Source organism: Cotesia glomerata, linkage group LG2, assembly GCF_020080835.1.
Source record: "Cotesia glomerata isolate CgM1 linkage group LG2, MPM_Cglom_v2.3, whole genome shotgun sequence".
NCBI classification, from domain to species: Eukaryota; Metazoa; Arthropoda; class Insecta; order Hymenoptera; family Braconidae; genus Cotesia; species Cotesia glomerata.
This window is the reverse complement of record NC_058159.1, coordinates 3,648,259-3,660,375: the sequence shown is the minus strand read 5'-3', so window position 1 is coordinate 3,660,375 and position 12,117 is coordinate 3,648,259. Positions and strand designations below refer to the sequence as shown.

The 12,117-nt window shown below is 27.4% G+C and overlaps 1 protein-coding gene across 1 annotated transcript in view; it reads right to left on the bottom strand.

Moving 5' to 3' along the window:
* The window catches only part of LOC123258587 (protein expanded), a 45,864-nt gene extending 34,277 nt beyond the window's left edge, over positions 1 to 11,587 (bottom strand). Inside the window, exon 1 of the mRNA XM_044718698.1 lies at positions 11,428 to 11,587. The gene's annotated coding sequence lies outside the window, so the exon portion shown is untranslated. The remainder of the gene's footprint in view (positions 1 to 11,427) is intronic.
* Positions 11,588 to 12,117: the final 530 nt, after the last annotated feature.

Sequence of the window (12,117 nt, the reverse complement as noted above, 5' to 3'; positions counted from 1 at the left end):
ATTTTAATTAAATTGAGAAAAAAAATATTTAAAACTGTATAATTACATTTAAACTTTTAAAATTACTATTCCAATAGGGTAATTATTAAATTTCGTAACTTACAAAAATAAATTGAACAAAAGACAGTAAAAACTGGATAATTATACAGTTTAAATAAACGGACATGGTATTTAATAAAAGTTATCATTAAAATACTTAAGAATATTTTAAACTTATAATTTACAACTTGTAATTATCGAAAATTGAACCTAAGGTGTAATAATGAACCAATTCCGGTAAAAAAAACCAGTATGTTTTATGTACCTCACTATTTTGTGGATTACGACATTTGATACTTTAAATTTTCATTTATTTATTTATAAATTTATTTACAAGTGAAACGAGAAATAAACCGACATGAAGACAAGGTTAGTGTGTCCGGAGATTATTCGTCCAGTCATGGGGTGGTCCCTTGATGCGATTATAATGTGAATATAATAGCATGCTACCGCGCTACGCGGCCCTCAATCCTCCTTCTCTGATACTCATAAATCCCCGGTTCTCCTCTATACTCTTATACTTATCTGCCTCATACGAGGTACGCATATAGTAGGTATAGTATAATAATATAATGCTGAAAAATTTATACGTAAATGAGCTTGAATCTCTTATAAGTGATTTGTTAACTGTGAAGAAATAATTTTTTAAAAATATGTTTGGTAAAAATTAAAAATTTCTTTTTTATTCTTTAATGTTTTTGTTGTAAAGCTTTTAATTTTACGAAATCAATCATTGAATTGATCAATTTTTACTAAATAGCCAATAAATTTATCACTTATTTTATTTATGATCTAAATTTTCATTAATTTAGTAATGATTTTAATTAATAAACATAAAAAAACAATTAAGTTGATAAAAAAAAAATTGTTACTTAACAAAATTATTTTAAAGATTTTTATTGTTTTAAATTGTTACGGAAAAATTTTTTTGTAGCACAAAAATTGAGTTTCAATAATTAAAATTATCTATAAAAATTTTTTTCAAATAATTAATATTTACAAAGTTAAAAAAAAACCAAAAATTTTTAAATTAAAAATTATCTAAAATAAAAATTAAAATGAAAAAAAAAATCTTATCGCGATTTTTTAATTAAAGTTCGTACGAGCTGAAATTTATGAGCGAATCGTAGTAAGCTCTTGATAGTTTTCCACCCGATATATACTATCATTATAAATAATATCTATATAGATGCTGGAGAGAACGAGTGGCCTCATTCCATACCGCGATTCCATTCCAATCCAATCCACGTGCACTCACGATTCTGATCGCGTTGCGCAAACTCTCACGATCAATCTCGAAATTCCTCAAAGTTATTTTAGCGCTCAAACACTTATGCTCATTTAATCTAAATGCTCAAGTCCGACACAACTTTCGAATTTATTTTTATATTTATGTTTATGTTGTCAAAATTGTAAATTTAAGGGTAGGGCCTATACTGGGTTTCAATGGGATTGTTGAGTAATTTATAGCCCGATTAAAAATTAAATATCTGTGTAGGCGCTAAGAGCTGATAGCAAAGAAGTAGATAGGTGTGAAAAAAAATACCCATTATTATAAATGTACATGGTATGTAAAATGTGTATTTCGCTGAAGGATACGCGATATATACGGCCTAGTTGTCTATCAATTCCATATTAATGCACGTCATAGGGATTATTATTATATTATAGATATTATATGTGATGGTGAGCTGTTAATACAAGCCACGGGCGATATCGCTAATTGAACAACCTCGTAGGCTGATATACAATTACTTCGGGATAAAACTTAGGTTCTAATGATAACATAATAATAACTCTAGGAAAAATTATAATTTGAGGATTAATAATGATCACGTTACTTTTATCTTGTTGTGAGTTTTGTCTTTAATTTCTTCAACATTCAGGAATTAAAAAAATATTTTTTTTATATTTTATGAAGTTATAATAATTAAAAAAAAAAATGAATGACAATAATAATAATAAAAAAAAATTTTTATAATAATAATAATTATTATTATTATTATTAATTAATAAATTTATTTATTTATTCAATAATAATAATTTTCTAAACAGAAAATTAAAAATAACTTTGAAAAAAAAATTTCGTTTATTTTAATTAAAAAAAATTTCTTTTAATTACTTATAATTTTTTTCATTTCGTATAAAAGAAAGATAATAATTAATAATTATCAATAATTCTTAACAATTTATACACGAGCATTAAAAAATCTAAGAATGTTGAATAGTACTGGTATCGGTATAATTACAATTATTTATGAGTAAAAAAACATAGCATCGACGTATGCTACACGTTCTATGTTACAAACGTAAGCGCCTACATACTAAAAAAAAATTAAGAAACATAAAACATAACTATAAACTCTTAATTGCGTAACAGCCTGGCGCTTGATTATAAAAAATTTTTATTTAATTAATGGGAACAATTAATAAAACCATTTCTCGATAAAAAATGTAGTAGCGTTTACAAATAATTAGTAATTCAATAGACCTTAGCGATTTGAATAAATAAGTAAAACGTCGAATAGAAATAACGAATAATCATTTTTATTTAAAATAAAATCGAGCACAAGGAGACTAAAGACTAAATATTGTTTGATGAAAAACAACGACGTGAGTTGTTTACTAAATTAGTATGGGCAACCGCTTGTCTATTACGCTACATACTACATACTACACATTATTGTCTCTATTCGCGTCATCATTTAATGGATATGTGTATTTAAACTGGAGTTTACCGAGTACAGAGCATGTGCTCTTTACACACTTGCTACTATTACTATTTTAAATTAAAGTCTCTTTTATTTAAAACAGGCGATATATAATATATAATATATAATAATATATAATGTACGGTTCATCTAATACATTAAAGTAGATACAAGTATTGTTATCTCTGACGGAATTCCGAGCGAAAATAATAATAAGCTTGCTCTTTCGCGTCTTTAAACTACGGCCTACTAATACTATTGTATCCATACCAAGATCACTAATTAATTCATTTATTATTTATAACTTTACTACCAACATACTGTGCATAGTCATACGGCTATTATATTATTTTTTTAATTAGCTCGACTCGCGGTTATTAGAATACATTCGATAAAAAGAATCTTACATAAATTTAAGATAAATTATAAATTATAATCTCGCTCCAAGCGGTAGTCATAAATGAATTATTTATGGATATTATTTATTAGTTATTATTCAAATCTATCTAAGACATTATTGTTGCTGTTATTATTATTATTCTGCTGATTAGTAGAACAAAAATTCTAATATGACTGAAACGATTTTTAAAGCTTAAAAAATTAATCTATTTTTAGTGAATAAAATTTTGAAACTCAAATTTTGAAGTATTCATTCAAAATACAGAAACCTTTTCAGTAGGAAATTAAATTCTCTATAAAAAAAGGTCCTTGAGCCACAATTTTAATCTAATTTAAAAGAGTAATTTATATAACTTTCAAAATTACTCCATTTTTCGTAAATAAAATTTTAAAATTCAAATTATAAGGTGAATATTGAATATGAGAAAATTATGAGACCTTTTTTGTACGCAGAAAAAAAGGTTCACTTGAGCCAAGAAAATATTTTTTTTTCCTAATTATTTTCTTGAGCGAAAAAAAAAATTTTTTTTGACACAAGAAATTTCATCTATTCCAACAAAATTATTCTCTTGCTTTAAGAAATACGTATCTTGATCCAAGAAAATTTATTTAAGTAAAGAAAATCTTGTTGTATTGAGAAAATTCAGCTTCTTGCTCCAAAAAATTTAGTTCTTGATAGAAGTAAATTTTCTTGTCTTGAGAAAATTTCTCTCTTGCTCTAAAAAATTAAATATAAAGCTAGAAGTAAATTTTCATTAATATTTTTATTGATTAACATATCAATTGGGAAGATCAAATAATATTGAATCATTTTTTTTCATTCAATATGTATAATTGCGCGCTAAAATAATATAAAATGGGTATCAAATATTCAAGAGAAAAATTTTCTCAAGGTGAGAAAATTTTTTTCTCAGCTGAAGTAGGTGAAGCTGCTTCCCTGAAGTATCTAAAAATCTTGATTAAATATAAAAATTTATTGTATCAAGTATTTATGATAATTTGAATTAAGAAAAAATTATTTCCACCAAGAATAGAATTTCAAGAAAAATTTTTCCTTCGGCCAACACAACTTCAGTCTTCCTTCAGGCACCCGAAAATTTTCTTGAGTCGATAACTCAATTATCTCTTAACCGAATTGACTGAAATTATGTGAAATTACGTGAAGTTATATGAAGTTATCTCTTGAACGAATCGACTGAAATTATGTGAAATTACATGAAATTATGTGAAGTTATCTGAAGTTATCGACTCAAGAAAATTATTTTTTAATTTTATTTTTTCTGGTAACTTTATAATCAGAAAACCTTGAAATTCAATTGTCATTGATTCATTGTTTTAGAAGCTTTGAAAAAATAGCTTAGTTTTTAAATTAGCTGGTATGACATGAACTGTTTTTATATGAATAGAGCGAGTCACCCGAAAATTTTCTTGAGCCAAAAATTTTGTTCTCCAGTCAAGAAATTTTTCTTTTTGTGTAGAAAATTGAATTTCCTATAAGAAAAAATTGTTCTCTTGTTCCAGAATTTGGATCCAATCTAATAGACTAATTCTCTGGTAACAATTTTGAGAAAAAAAAAAGTTTTCTTCTACTTTCCTAAAAGACTTGAAAATCTGGATTTTAATGAAAGAGAGAATAATGATTAGCTTGAAGATGGAGCGTCCAGCCGGCATCTGCTAGCCTGCTAGTTAAATATGTATATAATACTATTTGTTAAAATATGATTAAAAAGAGACGAGAAAGGTCTCTGGTATCTTGATCTTTGTCGGACGACGACGGCATTCCTCTGCTCAGCTCAACTCAGCTCAGCTGAACCACGTTCTATTCAAGAATTATAAACGCGTCCGGTAAAGAATCGGGTGTACCATTACATGCCAGCCGACTGAATATGAACAGAGTCTCTGAGTAAGTATATACACTGAGAATTTATAAATTTAATCTAGCTCTCACCTGGTTAAATTTTCCCCGTTTCCTCGCAAGTCACCGTCTTTTCATGTTATTCCGAGGGAGTTTTTTTTTACGATGCCCGTAATTTTGTTCCGCGCCTCGAGTTGTGTCTGTGGGAACTTATCAAGTTATTTCCATCGAATTTGAAGATTAGAGACATAAATAGACTAAAAAAATGTACAGAGAGTACAGAGATAAGTTTGAGTAAACGAAAAAAGCTGGCGGAAAAGGATGGAGGAGGTCACTTGTGAGGCCAAGTGTGTTTGCTTCGGCACAACGGCCTCCGACGTAGCCTCGCAAGGTATTTTGCACCAGCTATATTTACCCAGAGTAAACTCACGCCTACATACACACTCTTTATACATAATACACATCTACGTACACAAAAATGTGTCTAATGTGTTTTAATGTGAAAGAGTTTTTTTTTGCCATGTGTTTATCGATCTTCAGACAAAAATGAAAGTTTGGGAAAAAATTCCTCAATTTACAATTTACACCTTTGAGATTATTATTACATAAAAAAAAAAGTCTACTTGAACCAAGAAAATTGTAAAGAAGAATGAAGTTGTTTTGGAGCAAGGAGAAATTTTCTTGAGACAAGAAAAATTGTTTTTTCTTAAGAAATTTTTACTTCAAGATAAATTTTTCCTTTAAAAATAATTTATTGAGTCAAGAAATTTTTCCTTTTGTGTATAAATTATTTTTCATCAAAAGGTTTTGTTGTTTTTATTTTAAAAATAAACAACTAAACCGCACCAGAAAAAAAAATTGGAGTGCAGGTATAAAACACGCAAAACTAAATTCCACAATATATATAAAAATACCTCGAGTTGTTCTGACCATAATGGCTGGGTGAGGCCTAATCGAACCCAAACGGAATGCCATAGAAAATAATCTCAGGTTTTCAATGGATTCTCTGCGAACTAATATAAGACTCGGACAACAAGATCCAGCTATTTACTACTAAGCTTATAAAAACACAACCGATCGCTATATGGCTTCTTTTCCACACGCCATTAATTTACAGACACACATAAATGTATAGACTTTTCTTTAAGATACTGTACTAGACAAACTCAATTCAGAGATCCAATTTTAATTGTGATCAGATGTGGGAAATTTTTTTGGATTTCACGGTAAAGAACTGCAAAGTCTTAGAAATATTCGTCGATAATTATTTTGCATTAAAAAATATCATTCATTGTATGCAAGAATATTTTTTATACATAATTTCCTTATACTTTTTTGTTGAGTTAATTTTTCTTTGAGCAACGGCGAAAAGTTTTTTTTTCTTTAAACCTAACGGGTATTTACAATAAAAAACACTCTATAATTTTTATTTTTCCTTTTGGAGTTTTTTTTTAATATTTCTGAGGTTAATTTTACCGTGAAAGAATATTTATATTATGAGGAGTATTTTTCAAGAGTTTTTTTAAGAAAACCTGAGGTACTTTTACGGAGAATGTTATTTTTTTTAGACAAATTTTAAATTATATTTTTTTACTAACTCTAGTATTTTTCTTAAAAATTTTTGTTTACAGAACAAGCACCCGAAATGGAAAAAAATATTACTTTAAATTTTCAGTATCATAAAAGTATTTGAGTTTAAAATTTCAATTTTTTTCTCGTTATTTTTTGTGAAAAATATCCTTACCGAAAATTTAATTTTTTTCCCAAATTTGAATGAAAAATTTCAATTTTCTTTAGAAAATCTCCCTTGCTATGATTAACAAAACCAGCTCACAAGGATTGTCCACTAAAAATTCAATAGCCAGTACAGCAAAGTATACTTTGCTTTATAAAGCCTACAAATAGTAAATTACCGAGAAGCAAAGTCTAAAAATAAAATACGTAAGGTAAAAGCGTAATAATTTACGCAGAAATAAACAAAAAAGAGAAAGGAACCAGCAGGTTAACCGCAGGATAGCTGTATATCATCTGAGGGCAGTACAGGTATACCTGAGTACGAGGTAAAGCTTCTAACGTTTCCTATTCTCATCCTCATCAGCATTCAACCCGTGCTTTGGCTCCCATTTTTCTATTCTGTTCATCTCATATTAGCTTCTCGTACATCAGCTCTTTCTTCTCATATCACCCGCTTCTCTTCTCATCTCTCATATCATATATAAATATAAAACATTACTCTAAGACAACAACTAAAACTAAAAATTATCAATTATTTACAGCATAAAACAGTTTTTTTTTAATTAAAATTTTACAGAGCCAAGAAAATTTATTCTTTTTTTTTTTTTTTTTAAATAAATAAGTATTCAAGAAAATTATTTAAAAAAATTGGATAATTATAATTAATTTTTGCAATTTGAATTTACATCAAAAAGGTTAGTTTTGCCGTAGTTCAACTCTTTGAGCCATCATTTTAGGATTCAATCTAAAGGTATAATTTATGTAAATGTAAAAATTACTATTTTTGGAGAATATAATTTTTAAATTCAAATCTTGAGGTAAATATTAGAAAATTATAAGAAATCTTCTTTGTACAGAGAAAAAATATTAACTTGATTCAAAAGAAAAATTCTTGAACCAAAAATATAATTTTGAAGAGGATAATTGTCTTGAATCAAGACGAAAAATTCTTAAATCGAGTAAAATTTTCTTAAATCAAGAATTTTTCTACTCAAATCAAGAATATTGAATTCTTTAAAATTATACACTTGATTCAAAACCTTTTTTTTTTTTTCTGTGTGAAGAACTGAATTTTCTTCTATAAGAAAGGTTCTTATCAGTCATGCTGTAATTCAACTATTGGAGCCAAAATTAGGATTTAAAGGTATAAATTATGTAATTGTAAAAATTACTGAGTTTTTGAAGAATATAATTTTTAAATTGAAATTCTGAGCTAAATTTTAAAAATATGAAAAAGTCATAAAAACCCTTTTTTTAACAAATTGAATTTTCTATTATAAAGGTCCTTATCAATTTTGCCATATCTCACTTCCTTAGTCTAAAATTTGAAGTCATCTATAATTTTTTTTCCTAATCTTTTACACAGAAAAAAAAGTTCACTGGAATCAAATAAATAATTTTGAAGAATTTAATTTTCTTAATTTGAGTTGAAAAATTCTTAAACTAAGAAATTTTACTTGGTTTAAGTAAATTTTATTTGATTTGATAATTTTTTATCTTAATTCAAGACAATGAGCTTCTTCAAAATTATTTTTTTGGTTCAAAAATTTAATTCTTGATTAAAGTTAATTTTTTTTTCAGTGTAGTAAAAAAAAATGATGAAATGTCTCTAAATGAAATTCAAATTTCTCTTTAAGATTTAAGATGTCTATTTAATTTAATCTTTATCTTAATCTCCATATTGCTCCTCTATCTTCTGTTCAGTACAGCATCCAACAAAGTAACTACTGGAATTACTGGTAAGAGTAATACAAGCACGCTCAAGTATGGCCTCGTGTTAATTGTATTTAAAGTTTATGCTGAAAGCATGTAGTACATTCATATTAATGTTTAAAGAACCGAGTGCATAAGAACATGAAAAAATCTCACACCGCTAAAATACACTGCACCCAGTGGAGTATGCACCGTACAACACACCACACCAGTTAATATAAGTGCAGTACATGCACACACAGTGCGTTGGCGGACACGCGGGATATTAACGCGCATGCGCGGTCATTCTGGAATTTACCCCCGCGGTACTTCTCAACCAACAAGTGGTTTCATTCTATGTAATGGTGGGATTACATGTTATGTATCTGTATTTATATATTTATGTACATACATACATATATATATGTACCTTGTTTTTAAAATGTAAAATGTACCCGCATTCTAACTTATTTCTCATTTTCAACTCTCTGTTAAATATCTTAAACTCTCTCCTGATATTTATTTATTTTTTATTAATTTTCTTCTACATAAGTACGTACCCAGAAAATATAAATATACATTCGTATATATGTATATAAAATAATAATTAGTTGTACAGGTACAGAGTCTCACGCGCGAGACTCCGTTTGCGGTAATGGGATTATTTAACTTTTTTGCTCAGTAAAATAAAATAAAATAAAATAAAAAACGAGTCTTAGGGAGACAAGGAGGGGTCATTAGCACTTTCGTTGACGAGAGAGTCGAGGCCAATCGAAAGCTGAAGCCTTATGTTACATTTAATAGTGTGTAATACGCTAGATATTATATTTTATTATTTTACGGTACGAAATATGTTCTTTAATTATCAATATTGATACCCAATTGTGTTGATAAAATATTTTGAATTAAGTTTGTGTATAGATGGATTTTTTTATTGAAAATAGACGGCCTAGGCATTGAGTGGAATTTTAAAAATTTCATCAACACTCCAGAAGTCGATAACAATGATAAGAGTGTTTTCGAATGCAGAACAGTAGGTAAAGTGTGTGGTAAAACCAACAAGGTCACGATCGTCAGACTGTATTTGTATATTTGTATATATTTTTATGTTTATATCAATGTTTTAATAACAATTAAATTTTTACGAGATTTTATTTTGATTTACGAAATAATTTTCTTAGAAAGTTTGTGGTAATAGTTAAATAAGCGTGTTTGTATTTAAATTATAATGATAATAAATTTTACTGAATACGGAGAAATTTAAAGAGTTATTTATTATTATTATTATTATTATTATTATTATTATTATTATTATTATTATTATTATTGTTGTTGTTGTTGTTGTTGTTATTATTATTTGAGAAAAATAATTATTATACTGAGGACCGAGGACGGCTACGATGATGATGAATAAAATAAGAAATGAATTTGGAATTTATGTACAGGAGCTACATCACTTCATTGTCAGCGGCCTTACGTTTATCCTGGTGGTGGGCATGTAATTCTGCTGGCTGATACTATCGCCAGGTTTTATAAGCACGCATGCAACCGAGCCCGAGCCAAGTAAAGTCGAGCCAAGTGATAGCCGTCGGGCAGAGGAATTTAAAAATTCCTTAACCAACGTGTCATCCTCTCACTTTGGAATTTTTCCCCGTGGTGTTGAATAGCCTTTACCTTGATTGATCGAAATACGAATTAAAAAACCAGATAAATACAATCCACTAAAAATATTTATAAATATTTTTTTAATTTCAACTTTTTTATAATTATTGAATTCTTAAAAATATTTATGACACTTAAATTGAAAGATATCTAATAATTTTTTTAAATTTTTAACAAATTAATTTATCACAAAAACAATTATTTAAAAAATATCATATTTCAGAGCTTTTAAAAATTATAAATAAAATTTTTTTAAATAATTTTTTACACCTTGTTTATTTTTCAAGAAAAATAACAAAATCGTCATAAATATTTAATTTTTTTTTTATTTAAAATAAAATTACTCTTTTTTTATTTTTATAATTAAAAAAATTAATATTTTTATATATGTAAATAAAATATTTATAAAAATAAAAAAAGAGTATTTATAGGCTTGTAAAAATTTACTTTTTCCCAAAAATTATTTCTTCACGACTATTATCTGAAGAATAAAATTATCTAACGGCGTAAGATCGGTAATTACTCGGTTATAGTTTATAACAATCGGATAAATAGTGGTTTCGCGCGTGATCGATTCTAAGTTAGCTGGAAGTTGAGTCGGTTGCTAAAAGAATAAAAATAAAAATCTGAGGATAAATAAAATAAAATAAAATAAAACAAAAAAAAAAGTTGGAGAACGATCTCGTGGCGATTGTAAGATTCAGGATTCCGTCACGATCCTGCCAGCAGCAGCAGCAGCATTGCGGCTGTTGCCTGGAACGAAAGCTATTACAAGTCTCCGTCGACCTGCTCGATCTCTTACCGGTTTAAATTCCTCGTGGTAGGAACGCCGCCGCCGACTCTCCGTAAATGGAATTAGTATAAACAGATCAGAAAATCCAGGACTACTCGAGTATAATATTTTAAATTCTTACATAACTCATTCTTTCATCATATCGTATTTGTCTTTTATTATAAATTATTATTATTTCTCCCATTATGGTCAATAATAATAACAGCTAAAATTTTATATGACACTGAAGTTAGCAGACGTCTAAAAATTTTTTATTAATTAAATAACAACTAAAAAAATTTTTCTAAAAAATTGCTAAAATTGCACTTATAGTTTTTTAAGTTTTTTACATGTGAAATTTTTTTTTAATTAAAATTTTTTTAATAAAAAATTTCTAAAAATTTTGAAATGTCGGCTAACTTCATTTTCATAATATTTTCATCAATGATAATAATAATAATAATATTAAAAATAATTTTAACACATTACCTGAATATAAATAAAAATAATAAATAATTAGTAAAATAATAATAAATAAATAATATTAAAACGTTGGAACTTACCTTTAAGCGTCTCAACCAGAGATTCCTCTTATCTCGGCAAGAACAGCATTCCGTTCTACGCGTATAATAATCTAGTAATCCAAATATATATTTATATATAATATATAATATATATATAATAATAATATCAATGTAAAAAAATGTTTTTATTTATAATAACACTAAAAAACTAAACCATCCACTGGGTATGATATTATTTATATTTTGTGGAACAATTCACAGTAATTTAAAAATTTACCGCCGGAGCCAGATTTTTAAAATAATCACATAACAAAAAAAAATTTAAATCACTGGAGACACTTAAACTCTAGGTCACTGTCCACTGAATAAAACCACTGAACAGGTACTTGGATGCTACAGGTAATTGATAAATCCAACTTTCAACCACTTTTTTAAAACTGTGATAATTATCACGGTAAAAAGCGCTAGATAGATATTATTATTGAGATTAATATTTATATTTATGTGATTAATACAAGCTGAAACTTGGAATAGATAATAAGAGCTGAGAAGACGAAGTTAATATTTAAATTTAATACCTAACTTCACCGGCTGCCGGCGAGTGACTGACGCGGTTTGCTCAGTAGAAGGGGAAACACGCCGCGGTTCCCTCTCCGATGGCGGTCGACCGCCAAATAATTTGAAATGGCCGTGGTTTAAAATTACGCGGGAAAATTTGAATGGATATAT